The sequence below is a fragment of the Balaenoptera physalus genome (assembly GCF_965194825.1).
Source record: "Balaenoptera physalus genome assembly, chromosome: X".
In the NCBI taxonomy this organism is placed as follows: Eukaryota; Metazoa; Chordata; class Mammalia; order Artiodactyla; family Balaenopteridae; genus Balaenoptera; species Balaenoptera physalus.
Genome location: NC_138903.1, coordinates 129,873,970 through 129,896,883, shown reverse-complemented (window position 1 = coordinate 129,896,883; position 22,914 = coordinate 129,873,970). Strand labels below are relative to the sequence as shown.

Genomic DNA, 22,914 nt, shown 5'->3' with positions numbered 1-22,914 from the left:
ATGAGAGTTTATTTTAAAATGTCCTCCCACAAAGAACAGTACAAATTAAAGGTAGAAAACCCTATTAGGTCATCCACTTTCTCCTAAAGGCCTAATGCAGACGATATTCTGCCATATAAATCTTAACGCTTTCAATGATGTATGAGGAGGATTTACACTAACATCCTAAATGGAAAACACAGGCACAAAGCGGCAATACTGACTGCAAAGGAAAGAGAGTTACCTTTACTGATTCATCCTGAACTCTGAACTGCCAGGATGTTTTTTAATTTATATTTTTTCAAAGAATTACAACTTCATTGTAGGTTTAATGGATGGAGCTATCAGAGTCAAGTTAAAACAAATGAACACATATGGCATTTCCATTGATCAATTCAATTTAGTATGCTCATGGGAGACAACTAAATTCCTCAGCAAATATGGGGAGAAATAGGGAGATCTGGTGAACAGCAATCCAAGTGTGCCTTTATTTTAACAAGGGCAAATACTCTTTGGTCAAGGTGGTAAGGTGGCTGGACAGTGCTGTGGTTTTCTTGCCATTAGAGAATTCCCTAGGAAAGCTAATTAGCTCTCCAGTGAAACTCACTTACACTGATCATCTTCAACTCTGTGATTTAGCAGTGAGGGCCCTTATAAATATGTTTTAAAATTTTCTTTTACTTTACTTTTCAGACTCTTCTCTTTTCCTTCCTTGTGATCCAGCTGGGAAAAATAGGAACGTTTCCTAACTTTGGGACAATTACTCAACAAATGACCTATAGTAAAACCACAAGGGGAATTCAGACTTCTTTTTCCTTCTCCTTTCTTTTCTTCCTTACTTATTGTCTGGCCAGCTGAACGATCAGCCCGGCTGCACCACCAACTTGCTGTGTGGCCTGGAGAAGCGGCTTCTCCTCTCTAGGGCTCATCTGTACAATGAGGAGCTAGACCAAACGAGCAGTCACTTTCAATGGCATTGACTCTATTAAGTCTGAGTGAGAGGACTCTCAGAAGTCCTTCTTGACCCCATTATCAGCCGGAAAGAGCTGGAAGCCCTCTCTAGTCAGATCCCCAACCCCTGGTGGAGGACACCCAGCCTTCAATGTTCTCCCAGGGGAGTAAAACTTCTCTGGTGTAAAAGTGAGAGCCTTCCACTGAGGCTTTGGGTTGACCTCTCAGGAATCTGCGTTGATAGAGGTTGTACCAACCAGCTTCTGTGGCACAATAGATACTCACTTGGTAGACAGAGCAGAGACTCAATTAATACTTTGTGACTGACTGACAACTTCAGTAAAAGAACTCACAATGACCACACACTTAAGGCTCTCAATGATCCTGCAACTGTCTCTGCCCTAAGCTACACTGCCATCTTTATGTGTCTGTCTCAGTCAGGGTTCTCCAGAGAAACAGACCAATAAGATAGATAGATACAGATGTGTATATACACATACCGATAATATATAAATATACACATATAAATACATATCTACACATATACATGTATATATAAATACACACCCACGCACACATATATATATATGGAGAGAGGGAGAGCAGGGCAGTATTTGAAGGACTTGTTTCACATAGCTGTAGGGGCTAACAAGCCTGAAGTTCGTAGTGCAGGCTGACAGGTAAGAAATTCAGGTAAGAATTCATGCTGCGGTCTTGAGTTCAAAATCTGCGGGGGCAGGCCAGGCAGGTTGGAAACTCAGGAAGGGTTTCTATGTTACAATCTTGAAGCCAAATTCCTCCTTCTTTGGGAAACCTCGGTCTTTCATCCTAAGGCCTTCAACTGATTGGATGAGGCCCACCCACATCATGGAGGGCAATTTGCTTTACTCAAAGTCAACTGATTTAAATGTTAATCACATATAAAAAAATATTTTCACAGCAACATCCAGACTAGTGTTTGACCAAACAACTGGGCACCAGAGCCTAGCCAAGTTGACACATAAAGTTAATCATCACAGTGTCCAAATGCAGCCTGCCTTTGCTGCTCACCTAGGCCACTTACCACTCTCCTTTGAATTGGGTTTACCTTGGGCTAGCTGATACTGGCCTTGTACCCTTTCCCTGGTCCCCAAATCCTGCCAGACCTTATAAGAATAATCCCTCACATTCGTCCCACTCTTCTTTTAACTGCTATTAACTGCTTCCAAAATAGCTTCAGTCTGAGCTGCTAGACCAGCGACAGCAAGTGCCAAACAAAAAGAAGGCAGTAGCCCCTGTACTCTAGCTCAGGAAATTCCTCTCCACTCAGGAAATTCCTCTCCTTCAAACTTCCCTGTGCGTCGGCTCTGCTGGCTCCCTAAAGCACTTGGCTTTGTATTCTATCTCCCCAGCCTTCTCTGGCTCCATGTCAGGCCACTTGCCTTATTTCTGACCTGCTATTCCCTCAGCGATCCCAATCTTTGCTGTCCCCCAACACTGGGCAAGAGGTTCCATGTCTATGGCTCCCACCCAACTGGGAAGGAAGACCGAATTATCTGTATGATGCATTACAGTTCTTAGAACACTTTCATGTCCACTGTCCACTAACTGGCATTCTTGACACCACCCTGAGAGCTTATAAATGAGCAAAGATATTATCTCCACAAAGCCTCATTTGGCAGATGAGGAAACAGGTTCAGAAAGAATAAGTCCTCAGCACAAGGGCATATAGCTAGCCACTACGCATGCCCCTGCTATGGGGGCTGGGATTCTGGGTTATTTCATCAAGCCAGATGCACGTTTGCAAGGAACTGAATACTACTAGGCTGACTACTAATAACAATAACAATCTCACCTTAGATTCACATGCAGCTTTGCTTCTCAAAAGATCTCAAAGACATTTTTCACCTTTCGCCTAATTATCTCTTTCTGGCTCAAAAATTCGCAACAGCATCTCTTCTCCCTCACTGTCCATCTCATAATTTTAACTTGAATTTATCCTACAAAGTCATTGACTGCAAAGTGTTATAAGGCTGTTTGTTAACTGGCACACAGTGGGTGAGTCTGGACACAGCAGTTTCCATCCTGAGGGATGGGCCCAGGTAGGAAAACCTGGCCCAAGAAATGCCCACAAAGACTTTGTAGGCTCTAACTGGAAATTGGCTGGGGTTGGGATAGACCAAGCTGGGGAGATCCAGGACCCAGAGACCAGATAGGCCCAGGAAGGCTCTAAGGGTAGGATCTCCAATGACATACGAGAAGTAGAGGCTAATAGGCAGCATCAGGAAGGCCTGGAAGTGAGTAACAGGGCAATGTCCCCACAGAGCAGATGGAGACACCTTAAGAGGGTCTTGTAATAAGCAGTAGACAGAGGTCCAAGCAAGGCGGGCAGCAGCTTCAGTGAGAGCCAGTAGCAAGCAACAAGGGGCTGTGCTGGACAGTACGGAGGAGGCATTGTGGAGTCTCAGACACAAGCTATAGATAAAGATCTCTGCAGGCTGATGCGCAAATCCAGAGAGGTCTGGCAGTGGCCAGGCTCAGACCTGAAGACTGAAAAGAGCAGCAGAATTCCAGTTTTCAAAGGACAAGGACACCTAGTATGAAGCTAAGGCAGGGGCCTAGGCTCTCTGGTAAAAGAAGAGTGGGTAACAGACAAACAATGAGCTCCTGGGCGTGGAGGAGAAGGCAAGGGGTTGGCCACGGGAAGATATCAAGAATTGATTTATTAGGACTGAGGCACAGAGTCTGAGAAGAACTTACAGCTACGCTGCCTCAATGACCCTGGGCCCTTTACGTCTCCCTTGAATACAGACAGGATGGGGCTCAGAGCCTTGCTGAGTGCGGCGATGGCCTACCTCTGGAGGCCACATAGGCCCAGCTGTGGGTAAAGGAGGTAAAGGAGAACTGAAAGAGCATGAAGCCAATAACCGATCTCCTTATAGGGCTGGGGGAGTGGAGACAGCACTTCCCTGACCAGAGGAAAACCTGCAAGAAAACCCCCACTTGTACATGTCACCACCTCCCTGATCCAGGGATCTCGTGATATGACTCTCTCTTTCTCATTCCACAGGGTGTCAGTAAGTATCCTCCAGAGCCAAAGCAGGGAGAAACTTAACCCTAAATATTCCAGAAGCCTAGAATGGGAGAGCTGGAACAGTTCAGCTTCCAGCACTAAAAATATGGGGAACCTGAGACCCAGAGTCCCTTTAGAGACCTGCCCAAGATCGCATAGTGATTTAATAACAGAGGCTGGGACTCAGGTCTCCTAACTCTGCCCGAAGTTATTTCCATTAAATCCCAAAGATGAATATTCCAACACCGGTACAAATCCGAAGATAGCTTTATGGTAGCCCAATTTCCATCCATGCCTTGGACAATCAAGCTGATTTATCTCATTTGGTTTCAAAACACACATTTATAGATGTAGATCAATAGGGAGTAGGGAGACTTCAGCAGCCATTATATATAATAAATTAACTTTCCTTCCATAGCCTGACTTACACTGTCATTTGAAAAATAAAGGAAATACCTACAATATGCACCTCACCACAAAGTGTGCTATATTTAGTAAATTTCAGTAGCATGTTAATCTCAAAATTCCAGTATTTCCCTGTTGCTATAGTTATGGCATCTGGTTAAATCAGAGTTCAGCTGCTTTGGGCAATGCTAACACTGATTCCAGCCAACTTTGTGCTTTGTTTCTAATGTACTATGAGGAAAATGGGAGCAAAACACTCACTTTCTCTCCTACCCCTTCCCAGGAGCAAAGCCCCTTAGCTAGTCTGGGTTAAGCAACATATTGACTCCCCAGCTAGCACCAATACAACTGGAACCAGTGAGTCCCCAGGCACTGATTTGATGATGCAAGCAGCTCCAGGTCTATAGTGGGGAGTTACTGTGCTCTGGACGTGCTAATATGCCAAAGCTATAATCTGCTCACCCAGAGAATTTTGATGCCTAGTATACAGTTGTCCCCCGGTATCCACCCCCACCCGCAGATACCCAAATCCGGGGATGCTCAAGTCCCTTATATAAAATGGTGAAGTACAGTCTGCCACTTGTATCCATGGGTTCCACATCCTCAGCATACACGGAGGGCTGACTGTGGCTGGATGTTTGAGTGTCAATTCCTTTTACAAACATATACCATTTGAGGATTCCTGGACAGGACAAAATGTGGGCTTTTAAATAGAGTCATCACTTTGAGCCACACAGCCTTCCATTTTTGAATTTTCATTTTGAACTCCTATTATTTGAGAGCTTCTTTTACTTGCTTTTCAAGACAAGTTGTCTTACGTAGGTTTCTTAGGTCTAAACACTGGGCCCATTAATGGGCTCTAACCTCTCTACATAGGTCTCTATTTCCCTTACTCTGAATAGTGACTTGGTCTCCAAATGTTATTCTGAACATTTACGGCCATCATAAACACACGTGACAGAGTATTTTCAAAGCGTGACAATAAAATCAATATCATATAAATTATGGCATGGATTTGAAATGGCAGGCCATCCTTTAGGATTGAAACATAGAGTTAGGCCCATTTTTTAAAAGGGCATTTAGCAGGTTTTTTATAATCCTTTCTCGCAGATGTTAATTTTCCCGTGTACGTTTCACGGGTACATATTTTCTGGAAACTATAATCTGTATCTGAGTTTAAATGGACTTTTCAAAAAACCATTCATACACAGATACTGAGATTATTCTACTGATGTCTAAACATATTGGTGATGGATACTTGTGAAGAAGTTCTGATAGCAGACTCTTGAATAACCCTACAGAAGCATGTTTTCAAAATGGTCCCTCCTTTCTCTGACTATCTTGGAGTGGGATGCCCTCTTGATGGACCAACATGCACTGGTTTCTGGTAAAATGACTATAGAGCTTATGCACTGTGCTACATTCATTTCATCTGGGCTGGCAGACACAACTATGATAAATGACTCTGCCTTTGAGATTGAAGATTATCATCTGGTCACGCTGGTAAGCCCTCACTTGGCTCTGAAAGTCCGTCACAGAGACAGAACCAGGGGCAGGACATCTTCACACAAGGCCAGTGGCTCGTCTCAGTTACTGTAGCTTCCACCTGGAAGCCCTCAGCTTGAGAGGGACCTAGATTCATGGGAGGTCTGCTACTGTGAACTTTTGGGGGACTACATAAATATGAAATCTGGAGACTGGCACCCTTTATTTTTTTTTCAAATAAAAAATATCCACGGAATGCCTTCAGAGTGTGTGCCATGTCTCTGATACCCCGGAATCTTAGCAATAGCTCCCGATTTTCAACACTTGAAAATTCATGTACACTGCTCACATGTCAGGAGGCATTCTACCATTTTGAATTTCTATTTATACTGATATTGCAACAGTATGATTACAGGGCCTCAGTAGTTTCATCACACAATAATATGCACTATTGGCCAATTTTTCCATTCCTATTTCTAAATGTCTTACCAACATTCCCATGTTATTAAAACATTCAGTGTACAAATTCTTGCCCTAATGGGGACTTATCCTCACTGATGTTCACATCAATTCAAAACTCAAAGTGACATGAACTGCTAAGTCTTTGGTGAATGTGGCAGGGGTGCTTTGGAGAGCAATACAAGAATCTCAAAAACTTTCTCATATAATTACACACCCTTTGAAATATATTTCAGAGTGAAATATAATTTGTTGAGAGTGATTAGAGAGAAGATAGTAAAAGAGTATCCTTTATTAGCTGGTCCTTGCTTGCCTTCCAAATTAAGGGAACACATGGTAGAGAAGAAAAGCACTGAATTAGAAATCAGAAGTCCTAGGTTAGTCTTGGCTCTGCCAATGACCAGCTGTGGGACATTGGGCATGTCTCCTGCCCCTTCAAACCTCACTCTTCCCATCTGTAAAATGATGGACTTGGAACGGCTCATCTCTAAAGGCCTTTCCTACTCCAGAGTCTGTGCTTTCCTAACATTTTCATTCTGCAAGTCATAGTGAGAGTTATCTCCCGTTTTCTGATATCCATGCTAATGGTATCACTACCAACCCTAATCGATTCAAGGCTTAAGCTTCTGAAATCGTGTTACCAGACTGGTCTTTATTACCTCTTTCTCAAATACTTCCATATTATTCCTTTCCAAGTTGACTTTAATACAAGGTTCCTTTCATTGAGCTTATCTGGACCAATAAAAAATCACAAGGGAAGAAACTGACACACTTTACTCCATAGGAAGCCTTTTGTGCCCTCTCGGATGATAGATGGGTAGAAAACAATGTCAACCAGCTGAAGGAACTTTAAATGTTTACTCTAGACAAGAGAAGACATAGAAGTATATGAAAGCTGTTTTTAAGTATGTGAAGAGCTTTCACATTGGCAAAGGGTTAGCCTTGGCCCGTGTGGCCCCAAGGAATTTAGTCTAGGACCAAGTAGTAGAAGATACTAGTTGATGGATTTTGGTGCAGCCTAAAGAAGAACTTTTAATAGAACAACCTGTAGATGAAGTAAGCTGCCATGAGATATAATGGGCACCCTGTCACTGGATGTATTCAAAGAAGAGCCAGACCATCACATGTAGGGATGAAACCGAAGGTACTTAGTTAGCCTAGGATAGCTGACCTTTGCGGCCCCTTCCAACTCTGAAATTCTGTGGGCTCATTTCCACCCTCACCCCCCTCCTCCATCTTCCACCCTCTCATTTCCTCCACTTCCCTCCCCAGCCACCCCAAGTAGTCAGTCAGGTCACCTAAGTGCACTCCTCCTCTCTATCCCCACTGTCCCTGCCCAGGCTCAAGACCCCATCCTTTCTCACTTGGGACCTAACAAAAGAAACAGCTGGTAACTGGTACCCCAGCTTGCAGTCCCTCTCCCTCCATTGGATTTCCACACTGCTGCCATGATAATCTAAAATTTTTAAAATTGGCAACATCACTTCCATACTTAAAGCTCTCCAGGGCCCTCCTGTTATCTCACAGGAAAAAAAACCCCAAATTTCTTAGCATAGAATGTGTCTTTCAAAGCCTGTCTTTCGCCTACTTTTCCAGCCACACACTTCATGCCTTAGTCAAAATGGACTCTTCACCTTTGTCAGAATACGCCAGGGCACTTTTGCAATTCTGCACTCTTCTGATATTTTTTTCCCTCTGCTTCGAATGCCCTTCCCTCTCTTGCCTATCTGAGAAACTCCCATACAACCTTCAAAGTCTAGCCCAGTGTTCTGTAGGGATTTATCACCTCCCCAGATAGAACTAATTGCTCCTTTATTGGTATGATGCTACCATTTTCTAAATACCTCAACACATCTTACTCTCTGAAGATGCATTTGGTGAACTGTGCATGTGGCCACGTCTAGAAACAAAGAATGCAGATGTGCCCTAAATGAATTCCCAATCGACTGGATTTAATCTTCTATGTGGCACTGCTGAGTTTGTAAACTATTTAGCTTCTTCAATAATACTTCTTTATGCTTTGGTTTCAATTCAATTTCTAGACGCTGAGGATGGAAAGGCTTTATTATTATGACTTTTTCTGAGAATTTTAAAACATTAGTTGCCAGAGCATCCTGAGGAGAAAGATGTTGTTGTGAAGAAAAATGCAAATGGCTTGCTCATGGAATGCAGTGAGTCAGTGGCAGATGAACAGGCGTAATTTAATTTTGCAGGGTTAGACAACACAGAATGGAAATAGAAACTAGAAATGCTTTTCTCTTTCTAAACGATGAATTCTACTTCTTCCTGTTCCAGATAAGGGTCTTACTAGGTCAGGGCAGCAGGTTGAGAGCAGGTGAGAAGTAGAGAATGATGAAGCCACAACAGCGTAGCAGAGAGAGATGATTCCAGAGAAATGAACAGAAAGCAAAAGGACGCAAACTGGTGAGCAGAGTCAGATGATAAGCCCCAAGACCTTGCAAATATCTACATTTATGCTTATGTGTGTAAGACTCACTCTGGAGGGAACCCCAAGAAGGTGGCTGTACCAGTTGCCTCTGGAGGAGGGAACTAGGGGACATAGGATCACTAGGAGAAGGGGACTTACATTTCACTTAATATGCTTATTTTATTTGCATTTTTATCATGTGTTTTCTTTTACAACAAAAAAGCATATAATAAGGATAGACGTCAGCGACTGTGAATAGTGAAAATGTTGAAGGAACAGCACAAGATACTCACAGGCCAGATAAACCAGCAAGGCTGTCCTACCTAAGCAAACAAGGCAGGCCAGAGAACAAGTCAAGGCCCCTGCCCTTGACCCTGACCCTAAGGGCAGTGCTGCCCAAACTGCAGGTACCTGTATTTATTCCCTTCCTACCTTGCTGCAAATTAATTCCGAGCAAGCCTGATCTAGATGCCTACAGGTCTAGCTGAAAATACCTTGCTGGGCAGAACATGAGGGAGGGAGCAAATGGAGTTTCCTGGCCGTGTGATGGTTAATTTTATGTGTCAAATTGACTGGGCTATCAGATGACCAGATATCTGATTAAACATGATTTCTGGGTGTATCTGTGAGCGTGTTTTTGGAAGGTATTAGCATTTGAATGGGTAGACTGAGTAAAGAAGACAGCCCTCCCCAATGTGGGTGGACATCATCCAAGCCAATGAGGGCCTGAATAGAACAAAAAGGCAGAGGGAGGTTGAATTCAATCTCTGCCTGACTGATTGAGCTGGGGCATCAGTCTTCTCCTGCCTTTGGTTCTCCTGGTTCTCAGGCATTCAGACTCGGACTGAAATCTACACCATTGGCTTTCTGGTTCTCAGGCCTTCAAACTACACCTCCGGCTTTATCCAGGTCTCCAGCCTGAACGTGGCAGATTGTGGAACTTCTCCTATTGATTCTGTTTCTCTGGAAAACCGTACTACAGACTGCTTTGATAATTGGGTTCTTCAGTGTACATTATGTTCTTGCATATGCTCTTGAAAAAGGTCTGATAAAATTTTCTAAAAATCTATTGCGACAATGGTCACTTAAACAATGATGGCTACTTATGCCCTATATGTTGACTCAATCCCATCTTAGTGACAGATACAATACATGCCATGTGACCAGAGTCCAGAAGCTCTGGTAATGGTGTGGTCAAGGCCAGCCCTAGAAGGAAATCACCATCACCATCTACAAAAACACCCTAAAAGAAAATGATGTACTGAAGGGAAAGGCATCAATGTCTGCTTTGAATACAAAAGTCAATACACCATTATGGAACATGTGAGGGAACTGCCTTTTTCTTAGCAATTACATGGCAGGCACTATAGTTAAAACACTCTACCAAGTTGTGATTATTACCCCCATTTTTACAGCTGAGAAAATTACGCTCAGAGAGATAAAACTAGCAAGTAGAAGAGTCCCTTCAAAGCCAATTATGTCTGATTCCAAAGACTATGCCTTTTTTGTTCTAAGAAACCAGGATCTAGAAATCACATTCTGTGCAGGAAAAGCCAATACTGGAAGGAGAATCTACCAGAACCAATCAATAGAGCTGTCAGCTAGGTCCACCAGAAGGTGGTAGAGGGCAAGGCGTGTCTGCTCAGGACAGGTCTAGGACATGGTCCCCAGTCAAGGGCTGCCAAAAATTATTCCAAAGGACGGGACATAGGCAGCAAGATACTGAAATTCATCCATCAAGAGGGTCATGATAGCTGAAGTCAAAGGTTAACAAGGGAGAAGACCAAACCTTGATGTGAGAGGTACCATCTTGCAGCTCCAGACATCAGACTGACTCAGGGATAAACAGAGGCAAGCATAATCTGGCTGGCAAGAAAGGGGTTGGACTGGGCCCAGATGTTGGCTCTGCCCCCATTGTTCCTTATGGAACAGGATCATGGCCTGGCTTGGTAAAGTCTTAGGGAGGGCTCTAACAATAAAAAAAAATGACATTCTGGTGACGTAAGTTTATCCACATGTTCAACTAATACACCACCACCATTCATTCATGTACTTACTAAACATTTATGGAGGTGCTATTATATACTAGGCACCATGCCAACAACAGGGACAATGGCACAGTCCCTACCACCACCTGTGTGGCTCAGAGTTGGGCATTTTTGGAACACTCAGTGCATTTGGAATGATTCTTTCAATATCTGCCTTCACCTGGGAGAGCCATGTATGTCGGGAGAGACATGTATCTGAGAGCGGGAAGGCAGTTGGAAAATCAAAGATTACAGTAAAATATGATAAGTATAATAATGATGGAGATAAGCCAGGGGTAGGGGTGGCTAAGGGAGATCAGAGGAAGACATCTAAATCCAACTGGGGTAAGGACGGTCAAGAAAAGTTTTCCAGGAAGGAGGGGCTCCTCACACTGAATTCTGAAGAGTAAGTAGAAGTTAGCAAAATAAAGAAGAGGGGGAACTGTCCCAGTGGATGGAATAGCAATGCCAGTATTCTGACTGAACAAGCCTAATAATTAGTAATCACTTAGCAAACCCTCATCTCAGTCAAACAATTGGATTTTAGCCAATCAGAATGCTGGAGGCCGCTGCGGTGGACACGAGGCTGTGCACCACGCCCTGTGAGCATGTGCTAGCCAGCAGAGTTGGCTGGTTTTTCTGGTGCAATATGGAACACTGAGCAAGGGGTAGGGGGCGTCACAGGAACTCTCCAGGAGAACACAGGGGAACAACCCTAGGCTCTCTGCCGCTTAGTCATGAAATGGCAGTCCTATACAACTCAACAGGCTTTCTAGTCATTTCTTCAAGGTGGCCTGGATTGTTTGTTGACCAGTTTGCTTCCTGCTCCAATGGCATATAATCTTCTCAAGGAGAGCAGCTCTGTCTGTGGTGTTAAAGATATCTGCCAAGTCATTGCTATTTCTTTCATTGAGAAGTGGAATGTAATCACCTCCCCTTGAATCTGGGTTGGCCCTTAGTGTCTTACTTGACCAAGAGAACACGGTGGAAATGACTTTCTGGGACATCAGAGGCTGGGTCATAAAAAGCCATGAATCTTCCACCTGGATCACTAGAACACTTGCTCTTAGAGCCCAGAGCTTCCACGTGAGAACACCAATCGCACTGAGACCCCATGCTGGGTGTAGGTGCTCTGGCTGGCAGGACCAGCTGAGCCTAGCCTTCCAGCCATCCGCCAAGGCACCAGACATATGAGTAAAGCTGTGGTGACGGGCTCACGAGACCAGCCCATCTTCCAGCTAAATACTGTTGAGTGAGCTCTGTCAATGACAAGAGTCACCCAGCTGAGCCCTGAATGAATTCCTGAATTATGGAATATTGTAAAATGGTTGTTGCATCGAGCCACTAAGTTTTGAGGTTGGTTTATTGCATAGCAATACACAAGAGGGACACTGTCTCAGTCACCATGATATCCATGGTGCTGGCACTGCGTCTGGCACATAGTCGACCTCTAGCCCTCTGGTACATATTCGTTGACCAAAGGAATGAGTGCTAGAGAGAAGAATAAGAGAAAGGGATACCAGAGAAAGATAAAAATGACTTACAAGTGGCAGTTGTTATGCGTTTAGAGAACTTCAGATAAATGAGTATACTTTTCTAAATAATATGGCACCTACTCTGGGAAGCTAAGCAAAATAGACAGTTAAATTCTCCTGGGGTGGCAGGGGCGATCAGGAAGTAACAACGGAGACTTTATCCCATGTTCCCTACCTTAAAATCCAGCTGTCCAGTGGCTTTCCCTTTATCCCCAGATCTCAGGTTTTTCCAGTTCTCATAATACGGACCTAGTCCAGTTACAATTAATATGCTTTTCCTTCTCTTCACTTATAAGACCTTTGCACTTTCCTGGAAGTGATTAACTCCAAAAAGACAAGCTAGAAACTTGGAGCAAGAGATTAATTACCAAAACGAACACATTTCCAAGTTTGGCTTCAGAACTAGGCCCACCTTGCAAAGTATACACACAGACTATGCCTCCCACTGGAGATATCTGGACTTTGATTCTAAATGTAACTAGGTTTTACTTCCCTTACTTTTAATTGCCTGAAGTTTAGCCTGAAATTCAATCAGTAGACTATTGTTTTCTGCTTCCTGGGAAGCAAGTCACAGCTGAAAGGACTGCTGGGGGAGAACTGGGTGGGGTTATAAATCTGAATCTTGGCGTGACTTTTATGAATTTTCTTGCCCATTTTACTCACCTCTTTCTGGCTCTGATGTTATCAGTAATTTCCCGAGACAGAGAAAACCCAGACTTCCTTAAAGAGTTCAACTACCTGCTTCAGCAAAATCCGAAATGGGGGGGGGGAGACTAGCTGCTCCACAGAAACCCCCCTCCTGTGTTTGTGTCCAAGGAGAGGCACACAAAGAAAACACACTGGCAGGCCGCTTTCATTTCTGCCTTCCTCTAGTTGGCTGAGAAGCAAAGCCTGTGGTGATTCTGGGCAGACCACCCCAAAGCCAGAATGGACAGGACGCTCTTACAGCCAATGACAACACATTAAGAGAGAATATTGGGGCTTCCCTGGTGACGCAGTGGTTGAGAATCTGCCTGCCAATGCAGGGGACACGGGTTCGAGCCCTGGTCTGGGAGGATCCCACATGCCGCGGAGCGACTAGGCCCGTGAGCCACAATTGCTGAGCCTGCGCGTCTGGAGCCTGTGCTCCGCAACAAGAGAGGCCACGATAATGAGAGGCCCGCGCACCGCGATGAAGAGTGGCCCCCACTTGCCGCAACTAGAGAAAGCCCTCGCACAGAAACGAAGACCCAGCACGGCCATAAATAAATAAATAAATAAATAAAAATTTAAAAAAAAAAGAGAATATTAAGCTTCTTCTGATGTAGTCAAAGGCATGAGCTATCCGGCACCAACAAAACAGATGAGGAGCTGTGCAAAGGGCAGACTAGAAAGCAGCCTTATTTTAATTTTCTCATCAAGTCCAGAGTTTTGCCTGCTCAGCGTTAGTTTCCAAATGGCACACATGTTAAAAGATCAAACCTGGCTTTTTCTACCTACCAGTGAACTCAGAGTCAAGAAACCTGGGCTCTAGTCCTGCCTATGCTATTGACTGACTCTGTTTTTCCAGACCAGCCCCTTCCCCTCTCCTGGGCGTAAGTTCCCTCATCTGCAAAACAAAGAGCATGGACAGACAGTATTTACGGACTGGAAGTGACAAACGCAGTCAAATGTTCATTATCCAAGAGCAGATTCTCATGAGTGTAGATTCTCTGTGGGTCACTTTGCCTTCAACCTTATGGATAGTGCCACTTCTGGTGAGTACCTTCCCCGCTTAATTAAGGCTCTGCTGCCATTTCAATATCTTCTTTACTTTGTATTCGGAAATGTCCTTTGAAATCCACACACTTAATGACTCCTATGTTGTAAAGGAAGTCTTAGAGAGCAATGCTTATCTCATTCTAAGAGACCTAACAGATGAGGAGCATATATTCAAATGTAAGCACAAAAGCACAATCACCAAATAATAGGGACTGCATATTAAAATGGCCACTATGTGCCAAGACTTTACATGGATCATTCTAATGCTTACGACAGCAATAAAGGTACCAGCGACAGTTGTTGATGAGGGCCACATGCTGTGCTGGACACGCTGAAATATATACTTTCTGACAGCAAACACTACATAGCACGTACTGCCTGCCAGGCCCTGTTCTAAGTGCTCCATGTATATTAATTTCTTCAATACTCACACCAACTCCACACGGGAGGAGATATTCTTAACCTTGTGCTACAGATGAGGAAACCAAGGCACAGAAAGTTTAAGTAACTTGACCAAGGTCACAGAAGTTAATAAATAACAGAGCTAGGAACCAAATCCAGAAAGTCTAATTCATACAACCCTTCAAGGAAGATAATGTCCTATGCCCATAGGGAGGCTTTCAGCTGTCCATTAACTGACAAATTAACCTCAAAACTCCACTGGCTTAACATTACAACAGTTCGTTCTCACTAATGCTACACGTTCATTGCAAGCTGGAGAGGCTCTATGCTCTTCATGGTCACTTAGGGACTCTGACTGAGGAAGGCTCTGCCACAAGTAGTGCCACCAGCTGCCACAGCAGGGAGAAGAGAGCACACAGAGATGGCACACGTGCTCTTCTCTGCTTCAGCCGAGAAGTGACACAGGTCGTTTTCCCTCATAGTCATTAAGTATGTGGATTTCAAAGGACATTTCTGAATACAAGGTAAAGAAGATATTGAAATGGCAGCAAAGCCTTAATTAAGCAGGGAAGGTGCTCACACAGTCCCACCTAACTACGAGAGGACTTGGAAGTTAGTCTTTCACACTCCCAGAAGGGAAGAAGCAGATGTTAGTAAACACTAGTAGTGTCTACCACAAGCTGCAGGTATCACAACACCCAACTAAAAGTTCCACTCCATACCTTATGGAAACCAGCATTCTTATAACAGAGAAGAAGAAAATGGCTATTGGACAGGTAACCAACAGTGTTCATCATACACCCTCATCTTAAGATGAAGAACCCGAGACTTAGAGACGTTTAGTAACGCACACAAGGTCATTCAACAAGAAAGTAACAGCCTGAATTTGAACCCTGGTTTGACTCCAAAAGTCTGTATTGTTTTTACTCCAGCAAACTGCCTCACAAAGGAAGAAAGAAAATGTTTCGTGATCATCTATCACTCAGGGTTATCCACAGTGGTCCACAAAGTCAGAAGAGAGAACTGGAGCTCAAGCTGGCTATGGACCACCACTGCATCATACAGAAGTGCAGATGTCAGCACTGGAAGGGGCTCTCAGGCAAGAGACCAGACCACCTTTCGCCGCATCAGCACTTTTTCAGATACAGAAACTGTGACCCATCAAGTGAAGTACTTTGTCCACAAGTACCTGGACTATGACGAGATAGGTCTACTATAGCATTTGTGTCAGCCAGGGTCCTGGCAGCAATCAGAGGACACATTCAAAAAGTATAACTGAAGGTGTGGGCAGGGCAAAGGGGACCAAGGGATTGTGCAGCAGGCCCGAACCAGCAGCAGGGAAAAGCTGTTACCATCCTAGTCCTGAAGCGGGAAGGAGAACAGAATCTGGTAAAAACTGAGGCTGTTGGAAAGGGACAACCCAACAGAAGGTGTGGCACAAAATAGAGGAACACCATCATTGCCAAATGTGACCTGGCAGAGAGGGAGCTGGAGAAATAAATATCCAGACCTCTCTTTCCTCCCAACTCTCTAATCCTCCTCCCTCCCCCACTGATACTTCCCATTGGCCAAATCCACTGGAAGCCAAAGGTCAAGGAAGCCTGGGTGATACAGTCCATAGAAGTCCATTTCCAGGGGCCCAGAGCACGGGAGATAAGGGTAAAAAGGGGATCTGAAGTGTTAAACTGAGACTATACATTATAGCAACTTTCCTTTTTATTTATCGATTCATTTGTTTACTTATTTACCATGTTCAGTGTCAGAAAGTGCTAAATACATTTTAATTCCCATCAAAATTCAAGTTTGTCTTTGAAATCTGGCAGTGAAAGCATGTCACCTATCCAAGTATAATGCCATTTTTATTTAGAAGATCAAGGGTATATTTTAAGGCCATGTTTAGTTCAGCATGAGGTAAAGAAAACTACATTTCAACCACAGCTTGACTTCTCGTTAAACATGGCAGATTGACCACATGTGATTATCTCTCTCTCTCTCTCTCTCTCTCGAAGCCCCATTAAAACAACAGTAAAGAAATTAAAACAAAACAATGAGAGAGAGAGAAAAGAGAAGAGAGAGAGGTGTACAAGTCCACACAAACTAAGAAAACAGGAAAGGAGACCTTAGTGGATGAGAACTGTCAACACATTTTTTGAAGATGGGAAGTCAGTGGAGGAGTGTGTATCAGTTTAGAAGAGTGAAGGAAATGCCAAAGAAAAGTGAGCCAGTTAGCCCCAAGAGAATTCTGGGAAGACTTAGGACTTAAAAATACCAGGTACCACAGACGTTAGGGGTAAGATACAGGAAAACAGGAATTGAAAATATGTACGTGGAGGAGTAGGTTTCCACATTTCCTTCATCCCATGCAGCTAGCCAGGCAACTGTTCCATCCACCCTTTTTGTGCCCGGGAAACAAAAGCTGTAGTCTCTGAAGACACTGGATCAGACACACTCGGGGAACTAGGAACACTGGGTATAGTAGAGGGTGGGATGAGGCACATGACAGAAAATGGAGGGATTAAGTGAAAGTCTATATATGGAATGGCAGGAACCCAGCCAGCCTACCCCCAATCCCAAAATACGTGCAGGCAGGCTAAAGGATTCTATCCTTGAATAAGTAAAGGTCACTAGAGGAAATTCCCCTGTATACTGACATTTGGATGTCCTCCCACAAAGAGGCAGTCGCTGCCCAATCACTCTACAGTGAAGCCACTAGTTGGCAAGCTCTGCCTTTCCATCCAACACTTCCACTCAGCTTTTGAGGGCTCAACTCTTAAATATGAATTGACAGCCAAGGATCACAAGACATTTGAGGAGAGCCTCTAAAATGAGAGAATAGAAGAAAAGTTTATATGTATTTATATATATTTATATATACAAATGTGTATTTTTATGTATTTCATATATATATATATATATATATAAAGCATGAAAGGACGCTATGAGAAAGAGATAGAAAACAAGGCATTGATGGATATTGAACATATGATAATCAAAATGAAAAAAAGAGTAGGAAGATTAAAATAGGGAAATCTCTACAAAAGTAGAACATAATAAAGACCAAGAGAGAAAAAGATAAGAAAAGTAGAGGAATAATCACGGAGGTCTAACATCCAAATAATTGAAATTTCAGAAAGAAGAAAGAGGGGAGAAAATTATTAAAGTAATAATACAGGAAAATTTCTCAGATACTAAGGACATGAATTTCCACATTGAAAGGGCAAAAGGAAGGGCCAGAAAAGATGAATGCATAAAGATCTACACCAACTCACATCATCATAAAATTTCTGAATAATATGGGTTAAAAGAAAATCCTAAAAGCTTCTAGAGCTGTATAAAAAAAAAAAATCCTATACAGAAGATTAGGAGACAGACTGGCAGCAGACTTTTAAATAACAACATTGAAAACTAGGAGACAATGTCTTCAAAATTCTGGGGGAAAAAATCAACCTATAATTTTATATGTAGCTAAACTATCTACTTCATATGATGAATTATATAATTTTGCCTTTAGGAGAATTATATTTCCATGCTCATTGACACCTGGCTTGGCCATAAGATTTGCTTTGGCCAATGAAATGTGAACAGAAGTGACACGTGCCAATTCTGAGCAGCAGCACTGAGAGTCATCACTGGTTTTCTCAGTGCTCTTTTTCTTCTGCTGTGAGAACTGCTTTTCCCAGAAAGGGGCTTCTTCCTCAGCCTGGGTCCAAGAATGAAAAATACCAAGAGAGAGCTGCGGCTGACCCATGAAGAACAGAAGACATGAGTAAGAAAGAACTTGTTGTGTAAACCATTGAGGTTTTAGAATAATTTACCACCACAGCATAACCATTAGTCAGTAAAAAGCTGACTAATACACTTCCCATACGCCTTTACTTAGGAATCTACTAGAGCATGTGCCTCAACAAAACAAGTGAGTAAACCAAAACAGAGGGAGACTTTGGACCCAGAAAACGAGGACTCAAACACATGAAACTGGTGACAGAAAGTCCTAGGATGATACCTGTGCAGCAAGCCTAGAGAGCAACTAGCCCAGACTGAAGCAGGAGGCTGGAACACTCCAGGAAACATTAAAATTGATATATTATCTGATAGTTTTTAGTATTTAGAAAATAATACTGAGAACCATTTGACAAATCTGATGGATGTTGTAGAGAAACTAAGGAATAAATACAAAGAAAACTAGGCAAATAAAAATTAAGCAATTATTGACCCTAGGGAAAATAAAATATTATTTAAAAAAGGACAGGTAAGCTTAATGCATTGGCTTACCAGTGGACAATATTTACAAAGCTATAATAATATAAACATTGAATACCGATTTTGAAGAAATATGCGATTTACTTATATTAGGGCAATAGGGGAGGGGAGATGGAGGGATTCTGGAGCAGTCGTTAGGGCTGTTCACAAATATTCCAGGGCATCTCCTTCCAGGCATGTGGTAGGACTGCCCTTTCTGGCCTTCTTTAAAATTAACTGTGGCCCTATGGTTTCCTTCAATCAATAAAACATGAGGGAAACTGACTTGTGACATAACTGGGCAGAAGCTTTGAGAGCCGGTATGTAGTCACCCTGTTATTTGCAGAGATCATGGAATCAGGTGTTGTGATGGAGACTCCATCAGCCTAGAGGACCAGCGTAAGCCAGAGGTTCCCTAACCACCTAGGGTGAACATGTAGCAGGAGCAAGAAATAAGCTTTTGTTGTATAAAGCCACCAGTAATTAGGAGTGGTTTGTTTGCAGCATAAACTAGCCAAGCATGACTACGAGACAACTAGATTCTCATCTACCATTACAGGAAGTCAACAAACAACATCTAAAATAATGAATCAAGTAATCGCAGTAAAAACATATAAAATATGAAGGTAAATACCACAGGCAATAACTAAAACGGTTAAAAAGTGGTTGCTCCAAAGGAGCAGGCTTAAGAGGGAGCAGTGCTGGCCTGATTGTTTTTGCTGTCTGTGTTGTTACAAGCCTGATTTTTTAAAAAAAATATTTGTACTATTACCTTGATAACAATAATTTTAAACCATTCTATATATGCATATTCGAGTGGGGATCCAGTACAAGGAACAAGATACTGGTAGCAGCAGGGTTGTATGTGAATTTCCTCTCCAGTGCTTAGAATTCCTAACGAAGAAAACAGGGTCTAGCCTACATTGTTTTTAATAGAGAAACTCAATTACCATGAGATCCTTAAGACAGGTCCCTCTAGGTTGAACACTGACTCTAGATATTTTGTAGGACTTTTACGCCCAGGATCATAATTCCAAAAGAAGCAATGATAAAAACAGTAGATATGGATGAATGAAGAGTTTTGATTCTAAGTAATCAGGGATACTTAGAATAAGTCGTCAGAAGGACTTGGAGATTGTATTATAAAATCATCATGAAAGTACACGTTTCTCCAAGGGCTGAGGGGAAAAGGGCTCCCTAGGAGCATCTCTGTCACAATAGGACACCTGCCCAAGTGGACCCTGATACCTCGTCCTAGAGATATTTCTTCCTCAGAGAGTTTCCCTGCTCATGTTTAGAGGAATTTGTACTGTGCTTCTGTAAAGGAGCAATACCTCTTACACTCCAATAGTGAATAAGGCAGCGCAGCCTAGGAAAGACCTGTGCATCTCACAGCAAAGTAACACAGAGATGAAGCAAGATGAATGATGGCTCATGGTGAAGGCCATTTCATCATCCAGAAGAGTCAGGAGACTCACCCAAAATATCCAACTCATCCAAAACATCAGGAGAGAGAAACCTCTAGTGAAAGCTGTGTTTCTATGTGTACTGCCACATCAATCCAACCATACTGCCTGTTATAACATGGCACCCATTTGGAAGATGGTGTGTTGGGAACAGGGATAGTACTTGTAGCTTTGGACCAGAGAGTAAGTTATATATGCCTGGATCAGGGTGTACTGTCAACAACAGCTCCTATCATGCCCAATGCATTCCTAAATGGCTCCATCTTTGGCTGCTCTTGCAAGCCTAGTCATTTGATCATGTCATGGCTGCTTGTGAACTGGAATCACATAAATGAACCAAATTGGTCCTTTATACCTGAATTGGATGTGAGATGTTCACACTGACTTTTAAGTATGGACTTCCATATGTTCTGGGACATGACAATATTTCAAGATGATAATGAAATCAAACTATAAATTTCTGACTGGGGAGTAGGTGCAAAAGTATCCAGCTCTACTATCCTTCCTTCCCAATCCTTCTTCCAAGACCAAATCTTCTCTCCCCTCCCTAAACTAAAGATACATCACATACATCTCTGACTGATGCAGAGCTGTAGCTCCAAGCCATACTGGATGCTCTAACCTCTGACTCACATGGTCCCTAGGGCTTAGGACCAGTTTTTCAGCGTTAATAGCTTTCTCTTCCACCTCCTGCTAAACTAAACAAAAGTTCTAAGAATGTCGACAAACTTGTTACTTTGATCCAACATCTTGAGTTCAGGGGAGTCTAACATGTTCTGAACGCTAAAAATCTCAACTCTTCAAAATCTGACCCAAATCTACCTTCCAGTCTTTTCTCCAGTAGCTTCCTGCCAACATCCACACCTCATTCCACTACGCTAGATTACTTGTGGCTCGGCGAACAACCCATGTATTTCTCTGCTGTCAACCTCTGCTCATGCCAGTGCCTTGACCAGGAATTTTCTACCCCACTCAGAGTGCTACAGCCATTTGTTGATGTATGTCTTTCTCTCCCACTAGACTATGAGACAACCTGAGAGTAGGGACTGTGCCCTTCTCATCTGTGCATTCCTGGCACCCAGCATAGCACGTAGCCCATAAGAGGTACTCGATAAATACGTGTTAAACAAATCTTAAAAGGCACCACAAACCATTCGCTGATTTCTTAAAGTAACAAATGTACCAACTGAAGCATACTACTCCACATGATGCTTCAGAACAGCCGATATCAAGGCTTACATACCCCATATATGAGCTAAAGAGCCTAAACAAACAAACTAACAAACAAACAGTGACCTCAGATCTCAAGAGAAAAAAAAAAAAGGAAAACCTCACTTCTCAAAATACTACTTCAGTGTGGCCAGAAGACAGGAGGAAGCCTTTCAACTCCAAAAAAAAAAAGGTGCAGTGTATGTTCCTGGGCCCTCCATGTGTTCTGAGCTTGCAGCAAATGACTACTCCAGATAGGATTCTGTTTCTCACCTGGGCACTGAGAAATCAGAAGTCTGGCAGGAGAACAGAGCCATAGTTTTCTTAATTAATAGATCTCTGATGCTCATGGTGTTGAAACAGATGCAGAACAAGAGGAAACAAAACTTCCCCTCTCCCCTCAACACAAAAGGTGGCCCAGAAGTCCAGGTGGTCCATGACAACAGCGAAGGATAGTCCAGGAGTCAACTAAAAGACCAAACACCAACATTCACTACATGCACAAGGCAGAAATGCTACAACGGTTCCCTCTTACCCCCATGAATTGGTTTGAGGGCTTAAGCACAATACATGTCTTTAAGGACTTTTAAAGTAGATAGGCTGTGGATAATCTACATAGGATGGAGATCTGGTTACTGTATAGATCAAATGCCACTCGATTTCAGACGTCACCAAAAAGTTTGGTAACATGTACATGTAGCGTAATTTTTAACCAAAAACCTGGAGTTCTGAAAGAAAAATGACACCTCCAAGCCTATATGGAAAGCGGCGGGAGGCAGGGGTAGAGAAAGAAGTATAGGAGAGAGGGGCAGCGTGTTGGTAGCAGTCAACAACGATTTGTGTAACTGAACTTGTCTGGCCTTCCTAAAGACCTTGACGTAAACCCAGGCACCAGCTGACAGAAGCAATAGCAATTCGAGTCCGTTTGCCAGAAATTCTATGGGCAAAGAAAAAACATCACCTTTGGGCTGTAAAGAGGGACTTGGGCACAGTCACTATTAAGAAAACAAAAAAGAGAAAACTATTTTTAAAAAGATACATGACAGTACCTCTTTAATGATCATAATGTCCTCTGATGAAGGTGGAAGGTATTTGGAAAATAATCAATAACCTTCCCTAATAGTTTTTTCGGGGGGAAATGGTGGTAATCCTTTTGTTGGCTTCTCTTCAGCCATGCACCAGTGACATACGGCAGTTTCAAATTCCTCCCAATGACAATTCACCCTGGAGAGTCTATTTCACGCTGGACCACAGAGGAAAGAGAAAATTGTCAAAAAGCTAGGGCAGCCAGATTTTGCTAATAAATCTGGACAGTTAGCTGTTTGGTATCGCATAGCATTTTATTTCATAGGAGGCTGGCAGATCCCCTTGTGGCTTCTTCGGTTAATGCTTCCTGGAGAGAGGAGGCAAGAACTGTGAGTGGGCTCACCCCAAGTGAACTGGGGGGTGTCCAGAGTGTCCCATGGATGTATAACCAGACTATGGGATAAGATAGACTATTGCCCATATTCTGCAGCAAAACTTTCATAGCAATAGT

At 43.0% G+C, this 22,914-nt stretch overlaps 1 long non-coding RNA gene across 1 annotated transcript in view; it reads right to left on the bottom strand.

Annotated features, from left to right (window-relative positions):
* The window catches only part of LOC309652240, a 78,868-nt gene extending 56,253 nt beyond the window's left edge, over nt 1–22,615 (bottom strand). Inside the window, exon 1 of the long non-coding RNA XR_014258613.1 lies at nt 22,427–22,615. This is a non-coding gene — a long non-coding RNA (uncharacterized lncRNA). The remainder of the gene's footprint in view (nt 1–22,426) is intronic.
* Between the last annotated feature and the right edge of the window lie 299 nt (nt 22,616–22,914).